Source organism: Mirounga angustirostris, unplaced genomic scaffold, assembly GCF_029215605.1.
Source record: "Mirounga angustirostris isolate CCGP_5_RB_7025 unplaced genomic scaffold, mMirAng1.0.hap1 SCAF_13, whole genome shotgun sequence".
NCBI lineage: Eukaryota > Metazoa > Chordata > Mammalia > Carnivora > Phocidae > Mirounga > Mirounga angustirostris.
Window position 1 is genome coordinate 53558771 of NW_026991721.1, and position 12175 is coordinate 53570945.

Below are 12175 nucleotides of genomic sequence, written 5' to 3' on the forward strand. Positions count from 1 at the left end.
GGGCCTTTCTCTTCGACTTATCCTGCAATGCAACAAAGCTGGATGGGGGAGGATGGGGGAGGCCTCTGCCTCCCACCCTTAGGTGGATGAAGCACCAGAAGGTCAGTTTGCAATTGGAGGGGCCTTAAAATCATGGGGGTGGGGAGTCAGCAGACATTACCTCAGTTGGCCACTTGTTCCCTTAACAAGCCCTTTGTCAGGCTCTGGGGACCTAGGAGGAGTTTGACCAGGTACCAGCCCACCTGGTTCTCTCTGACCCCAGACTGGGGGCACCTCCTAGGTGAGGACTGGGTCAGACCCTCCTCCTGATCCTGGCATCCAGCCCGGGCAGGGTCTAAAAAGGTTTTGGAAAATATGAGCGAGGCCCCAGCCTCCCACACCCCTACCACATCCAGCATGAGACTGACGCAGAGAGAGTGTGAGCTGTGAGAAGCAGGGAGTGCTCCCCTGGGGAGCCCCGCTGATGGCAGCAGCCGTGCTAAGTGTGCATGGGTGCCAGGGCCATGTGAGAGCCGTCCTGCTAGACCCCAGCACCCTTTTCCCAGAGTGCCCGCCTCTCTGGGGGGGGACCCTTCATGCCTCAGGAAGCTGCACTGCCTGCCCCGGCTGCCAGCACCTCTCCCTGCCCCGAGGCCTCCACTGGGCCCCTGAGCCGCCCCAAAGGGGAAAAGGGCCAGCCAGCCAGCAGAGGGCTGGGGGCTGAGGTTGCCACGGACAGCTTAGCTTCCCCGGGACCAGCCTTCCCACCCACACCTGAAATAACAGGCGTGTGCTGGCGTTTCCAGTCTGTGACTTTTACTCCCTTGTGATCCCCCCTCACTTGACAGATTAATATTTGGGGAAGCCCCAGGGGATGGCTGGAGGGAAAGCCACTGCCCAGGCTCCCCCCATCTCCCTGGCCTGGGGCCCCTGCTGCTGAGGAGGTGGCTCTGGTTCTGCTTCATCTGCATCCCAGACCTGGATGGATGGCAGACAGGTGCCTGGTGTCCCGGCCACCTCCCTGTCCTTCCCATGCCTAGCCAGAGAAAGTCACCAGCTTGCAAGTAATTGGCCCCAGAATCCCCGTTGCAGGCCATTCTGGGCCACCAGTTCTGGGAGCCAGCCTGGGCACAGCTGGCCTACTGATCCCCAGTGAGACACCTGTAGACCCTGCTCCCTGCAGAGACCTGGTCCCAGAGCCTCGGCACAGCCAAAACCACAAGGCCTGAATCAGGAATGCCGCCCTGAGAGAACGAACCACAGCCCAGAGGGGTCAACGACCATTGCAGCAGTAACCGCGGATATCGGATATCGATTGCCTGCTTTCTCTGTGCTGTTAGCCAGGCTAAGTGCTTCGCGTTATTAACCCATTGAATCCTCAGAAAGCTGCAATGAGTCTGGCCCGGCTTTCAGCCCTATTCCACAGAGGAGGAAACCCAGGCTCCGAGAGGTGAAGGGCTTTGCCTTTGGCCACACAGTTTATGAGCTGCGGTGCTGGGATTAGAATCACGACATGGGACACCCAGAGCCTGTTATAACCTATACCCGGCAAGACTCAACCCCAGAAGTGCTGGCCCATAGCTCCCCAGATGTGTCTGTTCCTGCTGCCTCTGTAGGTCCGTGTATGGGAGGAGACTCCCAGGCTGCAGCGGGGGACCGGGACCAGGAGAGCAAGGCCCAATTCTCCCCTAGCCGAGCACTTCCCAGCAGACAGTGGGGCCTGGGTGCGGGGGTGCCGCCTGCCTAGGACCTGGGCCGCACCCAGTTCCCCAGAGGCCAGGGCTGTGCGCAGAGTGGCCCAGTGGCCCAGCAGTCCTCCCTGCTGCCCCACCCCCGCCCTCCCCTTGTGCTTGGGGAGGGAGAGCTTGGGGGCCTTGTTATCTTGGGGCAAATGCAGACTGGGCTTGGGTCACCAGGCTCTTGACCTCTAGATGAGCGCTGGGAGAAGGAGGCCAGGTGGAGTGTGGCTGCCCTGGAGGGTTTCTTATCTAACTGCTGCCCTCCCCTCAGGGTAAGAAGGAGAAACTGGCCCCCAGAAGGTCAATGACTTGCCCAGGGTCATCATGTAGCCAGCCAGTGCTGTCTGCAACTCTCTGGGCCTCAGAACCATGGCCCTTCTCCTCTAGCTACCTCTAGCTGAGCAAGTCAGCTGGGAAGGGAACTTGCTGAGGAGAGCCCAGAGGCTTCGTCCTGTTTCCCCTTTGGGATCCTGGGTCTCAGGATCCAGAGTCAGGGGTGAGCAAATATCTCAGGCCACAGCACAAAGTGCTCCCCCCACCCCTGCCCCGCCAAGCCATGGGGCTCTCTTGCTGTATGGCTGTGTGAGAGTCTGGGCCAGCTCCCTCCTCACGTGCACCGGGATGGGGGAGGTACTGAGGGGCAAGGGGCGGGGAATGGGTACCACTCCAGGTGCTTTCATGTTCCCAAGAGGCTCAGGGACCCTTCCCCACATGCCAAAATGCCGCATGAGTGCTCATGACACGCTGACTTGTGCACCCACCCAGCTTCTACTGGGGAGGAAGGCCCAAAGAGCAGGGACCTGACCTGGGAGCCAGAGGCCCAACCTGAATGAGACAGAGAGATGGAGAGAGACGGCCTCAAATGTGCACTCTGGTCCAGCCATGCTCCTGGGGGGGTCAGCCCTCCTTCTTCTCGTGTAAACTGGGGATGTTGCCCCTTTCTTTTTTTTTTTTTTAAGATTTTATTTATTTTTCAACAGAGAGAGAGACAGCGAGAGAGGGAACACAAGCAGGGGGAGTGGGAGAGGGAGAAGAAGGCTTCCTGCTGAGCAGGGAGCCCGATGTGGGACTCGATCCCAGGACCCTGGGATCATGACCTGAGCTGGAGGTAGATGCTTAACGACTGAGCCACCCAGGCGCCCACGTTGCCCCTTTCTTGATGAGAGTTTAGGTGCAGGTCAGATGAGGTCCTGGGTGTGTGGGGGGAGGTGTCCTCGATAACCTTAAAGGCCTTTTCATCAGATACGGGCTGGGGCCTCCCCCCTGCCTCCCGGCCTTCCCCTCTTGGTCTCTGGCTATCCATCTGTTCAATGAGGAGATTGGGCTGAAGGATCTAGAAGGCTGCTTCTTGCTCTTAAAAGTCACCTGTCACCTACCCGGTTGAGAAGGAGGGGCCCAGCAAGATCGAGGAGGAGGGTCCACAGAATATTAGGGGGTTGGCTGGGCCCGCAGAAGTGAGATTCCGGGGTCCCCTGAAAGCCTTCGATGTCCAGCAGAGCCATCTGGAGCATTCTGGAGCAGGGCCAGGCCTGCTGTGCTGGAGATGAAAAAACGGCCCCAGGGATGTGGCTGAGGGGGCAAGAGGGTAGGGAGGGGTCTGTCACCCGCCGGGCGGGCGGGATGAGCCGAGTCTAAATAAATCACTAACACACGGGTGGAGAATTCCTTGAAAAGGCGCCCTGGATTATGGACAGCAGAAGGGGAGGGGATGGGGGAGAGGCTCAGGGGAGCCATTCCTGTGATCTCCCCCTCTCATGCACCAGGGCCCTTCCCCCTCCCACATCGGGGGCTGTGACTCTCTGAGGACTGGCCGCCTCTGGGATGGGGTTAGCCTTGGTCGGGGGGGCTCTCGATCCACGTCGTGAGAAACTCGAAAAGCCCCGAGCCCCTCCGAGGGGAGAGAGGTGTTGAAAGCTGCATCCTGCTCGGAGGGTTGCGCCAAGGCCAGAGATAATATCATGTGCTGGAGAGCAGTGGGGCTGGGCCTCACCAACCCCTGCCTCACCCCCACCCCCTGCGCCCTGCACCCCTGCCTGGGCCTGAGCCTCTGCTCTTGGGCAGGGGCCCTGTCGCTCTCAGCCTGGGAGGTGGCCTGGCCCCCTTCCCACTGGACCCACTCCAAGCTTGAGAAACCCCAACTGGCGCGGGGCAGGGTCAGAGATCGGTGTGGGGGTGGGGAGGAACAGTCTGATGCTGAGGTCTGGAACTGGTCAGATCATCCTAGGTTCCCTCCGGCCTCTGGAAAGGGGAGCTGGGGAACCCCGGTCACCTCTAAGGGGGTCCGAGGGCTTACAGGGCCTGTCCTGGGCAGGGGCACGAGGCTGGCTCGGGCTGGTGCTGTCCAGGCTCTCCCTGCAGCTCTGGGGCCGGGGGCTGGTGGCTGCCGACTGAACAGATGGATGGGTGAGCGTCTGAATAAGAAAGAGGCAGGGCCCAGAAACCCTACGATCCAAGCATGACTGGAGAGCAGGTCCAGAGAAGGGTTTCCACTTCCCCGCTCAGTAATGATACCTCATGAGTCTCACGCTTCACGGCTTACAAAGGGCCTTTGCATTCACTCCCCTGGCCCCGGGAGGAAGGACGTGGTCGGATTCGCCCTGTGGCAGATGAGGAAACTCGGAAAGGCCCAGCTTGGCACCAGGCGGTCTCCCCCAAGGCTTCCGTGTTCTCTGCCTCTGAGCTCCCAGGAGCCCAGAACTGCTAACAGGGCAGGAAATGTCAACCTATCCAGTAGATGAGACAGCCAGGTCTAGGGAGGGTCAACACAGGGGACTAAAGGCCCAGCCAGGACCAGAATTCAGCTGTTCAGCTCCCGGCCTAGCCCTGTGAGGGCCAGGCTTGAGCAAGCTGTATGCCTGTGTGGGAGACAGACGCAGCCATTTCCCTGAGCAGGGGACGCGGGCCACGAAGGCCAGGCCCCAGGTCTCTCTCCTGCTTAAGCCCCTTCTCTGTCCCGCTGTTGCACCTCATGGCCCGGCCCCCGCCAACCTCTGTGGTGTCCTCCCTCCGGCCCCTGCAGCTGAAGCCCCGACCTTGTGCCAGGCAGGACAGGGAGGCCTTTCCTACAAATCGGGAACCACTTGCCACCCCTGGAGCCTGAGCCACTCCAGACTGCAGCCCCCACCTCCCTGCAACACACATCTGTTCTGGAGCCTGAAAATGTCTCATTGAAGAATGGCTCTGCTAGTTCATTTCCTCTCATCAACAGCCCAAACGTTCTCTGCCGGATCCCAGGCCCCTGCCAGGCCCTGTGAGGGATAGAGAGAGGCTGGGCTTTGGCCTTGAGTTGGGTGGACTGTGCCCCTTACCACTTGGGTAACCCTTGCCCACCCACCACCCTTCTCTGAGCCTTAGTTTCTTCATCTGTAAAATGGGACGATGACTCAGGTCAGAGGATGCCCAGTATTGCAGGACTCAAAGGAAAGCAGAGATGTGAATGTATTTTGCAAATTATAAAATGCTGTTCAAAATACAAATGAAATATGAGGGAGGAGCCTAGGTGACTTCCCAGGGTCACACAGAGGTGGTCCCAGAAGCAGACCACATCAGTGTGGGAGGGCTGGACCATGGGGGCACCTAATTCTGAAGGGCCTGGGGAGCCGCTGTGGGGTCCCTGACAAGCACCTTCTCAGGGAGGGCTGCCCCGTGCTGGTCAGAGGGCTCCTCCTCTGAGAGCAGGGGGAGGCCCTTCCCTGGGAACTTCTCAGCTGCCCCATTCAACCTCTTAGAAAATAGGCCCATCGAGGGGAGAGACCTACCCAGAGTCACATGGCCACTCGGAGGGGGCCAGGGACAAACCAGGTCAGGGTGTCACCAGCTGGGGCAGCTTCCTGGCGACCCTATGAGCACTCACACCGCCTCAGGCCTAGGAACCCAAGCCCCTCACCCTCAGGCCACACCTCAGACTCCAGCCATGAGTAGCCCGTCAAAGCCCAGCAGGAGGCCAGGCAAGGCACCTGGCGGTGTGCAAGCAGGTAGGAGGGCCAGAGAGGGGTCTTCAGAGAAGAACCAGAGTGGTGGTGAAAGGGGCCAGAGGAGGCTGGTCATGGGAGCCAGAGGCCCAGGGGAGCGGCTGCTCTGGGCGCATCCCAGGAGTCTCAGTCAGGGAGACTGAGGCCTGGCCCAGCACAGAGCTCATCGTGCCTCCTCGGCCACGGCCCAGTGATGTCCCCACACAAGGTGGGCCCCACAGCAGAGGGGTCAGGGGCCAGCCGGTGCTGGCAATCGGGCATTTTGTGAGGCTTTGGTACAAGTGACATTTACTCCTCAGAAGAGTTTGTGAAGCTAATAAAGTCAACATGATTGCTTAACCTACTGAGCAGTTGAGGGGTCAGTCCGGATCAAGTGTAAATCAGTTCAGTGCCCTCTGCCCGCCTGGGAGCAGTGAGGCCTGACCCTCTGTCCGCGCCTTGGTGATGGTCGTTTCATTAGCTCCTCACAAGAGCGCCGAGGTGAAGCAAGTGCCTCCTGAGTTGTCGATGAGGACACTGACATTCAGAGAGGTTAAGTCACTTGCCAGCAAAGGACAGAGCAGGCATTTGGACTCAGGTCTGTGGATTTCAGGGTGAGGGTCCTTTCCACTCCCTCCCCTGCCACCCCTGTGCTCCCCACCCCCACCCCCACCCCCATGCTATGGTCCAGAAAGGACTCTCACAGGAGGACGGGGCTCTGTCCTGGCACCCCCACCGGCCTCGGCCGGGCCATCCCTAATGCCTGTCATCCCTGCTGTCCTCAGAGTTCACCCATCAGCTCCCTATGTTTGCTGTCCCCCCAAAGCCCACCTCCCACAGCTCCTTAGAGAACGAGGGGAGCTAACAAAGCCCCCAGTGACCACTGAGGACTTGACTGCCCAGCTTTTCCGTGAGGGCAATGGGGAGCCACAGAAGGGTGTTGAGCAGGGAGAGACAGGGTAGGACTCAACTGAACTGGGTTTCCAGAGAGGCTGACGAAGCTCGAGCTTCAGGTCGCTCACTCATCTGGGTTTCTTTCCAGGCTGGAGGTGCCGGTAGGATGGAGGCTAGCAATGTGTCCATATGAGTATATGGTTTTGTGAAATTGGCCGAAACATAATGTGTGAACTCCAACTGGTTAAGACCTCTGTCTCTTTCCACTTTGACTTTCACCTCTCGGGGGCTGCTGGAGAAGCCCGATACTTTTGGAATCTGACTAAGGGCAAGTTGAGTGGAGTTTGAGTTTCATTTGGGTTTCTGGGGGTATATATACACATGTGTGGCCGAGTACTGACCATCCTGGTGTGGACTGGCTTCTAGAAATACTCTCCCTGCCTCCTGCCCATGCTCGCCCGGCATCGTGACCCCATGGTGCAGGGCCACAGGTCACGTTGTGACATCAGCGTGTCCTACAGACCCTGGTGCTGCCAGCATATGGGCCGCGGGGGAGAAGCAATAGTTGAAATTGGCAGAGCCAGTCAGTAGTCTGTGGCGAATTCTGCCGATCATCAGACTGTGTAAGGCTGTAAGCGGGAGATTTCTCATTTATGCTTACCCAAAAGAAAAGTGTCCTTCTGTCCAGGAGAGACTCAATAAGGCAGCAGGTAAACTATAAAATCACCATTTGGGTTTTCTTTTCTCCAATGCCAATCACACAAAATAAAATGTACTGGAAGTCCCGCGGCTTCGGCAAACCTGTCGCATTAGCACAAACGGCGAGTGCGTCTGTGTACGACCCATCTCTCAGGGCTCTGGTACCTGAGCGCTCCTCCTCACGGGGGCTCAGCCTCTGCCCCCGTACCTGCCCCGCCTCCACGGTGCTCATCCCCACTCCGGGAAGCTCCTTGCACCCTGGCCAGTCACTTGTGTGAGAAACCCTGAGCCTCCTCGCGACCTCCACCCACCCGTAGGTCTGGGGTCCACCCCTCGGAGCAAGCAGAACACAACCTCCCTTTACCACCTGGAAAACCCTTGCTCCGCCTCACCCTGCAGAGCCCCGGTCAAACACTGCTCCTCCTTGAGGTTTCCCCAGCTCCCCATCCAAAGTCCAGGGGCTCCCACGCAGGAGCTCTTGCAGAGGGAGGGGACTGCGTAGCCGCCTCGCTGCGCACCAAGGACCAAGCACGCCTGGCCCGGGGCAGAGTGCAAGGCCACAACCCCTGCCTTCATCCTCTGGGAACTACCCCCCCCACACCCCCTGAGGGGGCCAGAGCCTCGCCTCCCCCAGCCCAGGCTCAGACCTGACTTGGCAGCGACCTTCACTGCCACTGGCCATACCCACTTAAGTAGAACCCCCTTTCCTCTGGACTCCCTGCCTCCCTCCCACCTTTCTGGCCTTTTCCTCTTAGTCTCCCGCAAGGGCTCTTTTCCTCCTCTTTCTCCCACCTCTAAATGAACCCCAGAGCTCAGTCTGAACGCACTCCTCCCACTCTGTAGTCTCTCTCTGACTAGCCAGTGACCTCTTGTCTGCACACAGCCCCTACCGACCTCTACCCTCGGGAGTCAGGCGGGCGGGCCCCTCAAACAAATCACGTCTAAGTCTGAATCAGCATTCCCCGATCGACCTGCCTTTCCTCTTGTTTGCACTACGGACCCATCCTGCTTCCATTCCTGCCTAAGTTACCCTTCTGTCCCTCCACCCTCAGCATCCACTGTGCTTTTTTTTTTTTTTAATTTAAATTCAACTTAGCTAACATATAGTGTATTATTAGTTTCAGAGGTAGAGGTCAGTGATTCATCAGTTTTGTATAACATCCAGTGCTCATTACATCCCATGCCCTCCTTAATGTCCATCACTCAGTTACCCCATCCCCACCCCCTCCCCTCCAGCAACCCTCAGTTTGTTTCCTGAGATTAAGAGTCTCTTATGGTTTGTTTCCCTCTCTGGTTTCATCTTATTTTATTTTTCCTTCCCTTCCCCTATGTTCCTCTGTTTTGTTTCTTAAATTCCACATATGAGTGAAATCATATGATGTTTGTCTTTCACTGACTTATTTCACTTAGCATAATACCCTCTAGTTCTATCCACATCATTGCAAATGGCGAGTTTTCATTCTTTTTGATGGCTGCATAATATTCCTCTGTGTGTGTGTGTGTGTGTGTGTGTGTGTGTGTGTGTGTGTGTATGTACCACATCCTTAACCACTCATCTGTTGATGGACATCTGGGCTCTTTCCACAGTTTGGCTGTTGTGGACATTGCTGCTATAAACATCGGGGTGCACCTACCCCTTCGGATCCCTACATTTGTATCTTTGGGGTAAATACCCAGTAGTGCAATTGCTGGGTCGTAGGGTAGCTCTATTTTTGAGGAACCTCCATACTGTTTTCCAGAGTGGCTGCACCAGCTTGCATTCCCACCAACAGTGTAGGAGGGTTCCCCTTTCTCCGCATCCTTGCCAACATCTGTCATTTCCTGACTTGTTAATTTTAGCCATTCTGACTGGTGTGAGGTGGTATCTCCTTGAGGTTTTGATTTGGATTTCCCTGATGCCCAGCGATGTTGAGCACTTTTTCATGTGTCTGTTGGCCATTTGGATGTCTTCTTTGGGAAAATGTCTGTCATGTCTTCTGCCCGTTTGTTGACTGGATTTTTCTTTTTTGGGTGGTGAGTTTGATAAGTTCTTTATAGATCTTGGATACTAGCCCTTTATCTGATAAGTCATTTGCAAATATCTTCTCCCATTCCTTCGGTTGTCTTTTAGTTTTGTCTACTGTTTCCTTTGCTGTGCGAAAGCTTTTTAACCTCATGAAGTGCCAATAGTTCATTTTTGCTTTTGTTTCCCTTGCCTCTGGAGACATGTCTAGTAAGAAGTTGCTACAGCCAAGGTCAAAGAGGTTGCTGCCTGTGTTCTCTTCTAGGATTTTGATGAATTCCTATCTCACATTTAGGTCTTTCATCCATTTTGAATTTATTTTTGTGTATGGTGTAAGAAAGTGGTTTAGTTTCGTTCTTCTGCATGTGGCTGTCCAATTTTCCCAGCACCATTTGTTGAAAAGACTGTTTTTTTTCACGTTGGACATTGTTTCCTGCTTTGTCAAAGATCAGTTGACCATAGAGTTGTGGGTCCATTTCTGGGCTCTCTATTCTGTTCCATTGATCTATGTGTCTGTTTTTGTGCCAGTACCATGCTGTCTTGATGATGACAGCTTTGTAACAGAGCTTGAAGTCTGGGATTGTGATGACTTACGCTTTGGTTTTCTTTTTCAACATTTCCTTGGCTATGTGGGGTCTTTTCTGGTTCCATACAAATTTTAGAATTGTGCTTCAGCTCTGTGAAAAATGCTGGTGTTATTTTGGTAGGGATTGCATTTTAAAAAATACACCTTATTGAGGCATAATTACATGCAATAGACCACACCCTTTTAAAATGTACTTTTATAATTCTTATGTTTCTCCATGTACTGAGCTTTTTATTGTGATTCTGGAATATGCTTCTTTATGCCTGGTGATATCTTCTTTTTCGAGTCTACTCTATCTGATATTAATATAGCCACCCCAGCTGTCTCATGCGTACCATTTGCATGGTCTATTTCATTCCATCCTTTTTTTTCTCCCAGTCTGCTTGTGTCTTTATATTTGTGTGTGTGTGTGTGTCTTTATATTTAAAGTGTGTCTCTTTTAGGAGGCATGGAATTTGTTCTTGCTTTTTTTTTTTTAATTCAGTCTGACAATCTCTGCCTTTTGATTGGAATATTTGTTCTGTTTGTATTTACTGTAATGATTGAAATGCTTTTCTTTTAGGGGCGCCTGGGTGGCTCAGTCGGTTGAGCGTCCGACTCCTGATTTTGGCTCAGGTCATGATCTCAGGATCCTGGGATCAAGCCCCGCATTGGGTTCCATGCTCAACTGGGAGTCTGCTTGAGATTTTCTCTCTCCTTCTCCCTCTCTCCACCATCCCCTGTGCTCTCAAATAAATCTTCAAAAAAAAAAAAGAAATATTTTTAGTCTGTCACTTGCTGTTTGTCTTTTGTGGGGTTTGTTCCTTAGTTCCTCCTTTCTGGCTTTCTGTTGAGTTAACCAGATATATTAGTATTCCATTTTATTTTATTCCATTTTTAGTGGCTTTCTAGCCATATCTCTTTGCATAACTTTTAGTGGTTGCTCTACAGATTACAATATGCATCTTTATTATATTCATATGAACATAATATATATATATACACACACATATCTCTATCAGAGTCTACTTGGAATTAATGAATTACTTAATTTAGGAATGTTGCAATAATATATTTCTATTTATTCCCCACTCTCCTTAATGCTATTGTTGTCAGTTACATGTACATACTTTATAAGCCCCCAAAATATATATGTAACCTTTTCATTGACCCACATATTTATCAGTTCCAGTTCTCTTCTTTCCTTACTGTAGATCTGAGTTCCCTTTAGTCTGGAGAACTTCCTTTAGCATTTCTGGTCATGAAGAACTCCTGGTCATAAATTATCTCCTTACTTATTTATCTTAAAATGTCTTATTTTATCTTCATTTTTGGAGGATGGCTTGCTAAATATAGAATTATCTGTGACAGTTTTTTCTTTCAGCACTTTGAACGTGTTGTTTCAATATCTTCTAACATCCACTGTTTCTGATGAGAAATGGATCACTATTCGTATCACTGTTCTGTACACAAGGTATTTTTTGTTCTGGCTGCTTTCAAGATTTTCTCCTTAACTTTGGCTTTCATCAGTTTGACTATTTTTTTTTTTAGATTTTATTTGTTTATTTGAGAGAGAGATCGAGAGAGAGAGAGAGAGAGAGAGAGAGAGGGCGTACCTGAGTAGGGGGACGAGTATAGGGAAAGGGAGAGGGAGAAACAGACTCCCTGCTAAGCACAGAGCCTGACTTGAGGCTTGACATGGGGCTCGCCACAGGGCTCAATCCCAGGACGCAAAGATCATGACCTGAGCCGAAGTCAGAGGCTTAACCAACTGAGCCACCAAGGAGCCTCTCATCAGTTTGACTTAATGTGCCTAAAAGTGATTTTCTTTGTGCTTCTCTCCTTGGGATTTGTTGAGATTCTTAGCTCTTAAAGTTAGTTTTTCACCAAATTTGGGGAGTTTTTGGCCAGTATGTATTAATACATTTTCCTGCCATTTTATCTCTCTCTTTTTTCCTTCTGGAATTCCAATTACACAGATTTTAAACCTCATGATATCCCTCAAGTTTTCAATCTTCAATCTTTCTTCTCTTTTCAGATTAAGTGATTTCTATTCATCTGTCTGCGGGATCAGTGATTCTTCTTTACAACCATCTTCAATCTATTGTTGAGCTCAGCCAGTGAATTTTTCATCTCAATGATTGTACTTTTTCAGTTTTGGAATTTCCATTTAGTTATATATATATATACACACACATATATATACACACACACACACACACATAATTTCCACTTCTCTGTTGAGATTCTCTTTCTCTTCATTCATTAAGACCGTTCTTTTCTTTAAATCTTTGAACATATTTTCCTTTTACTGTATGTATAAAAGCTGCTTTGAAATGTTTGCTAA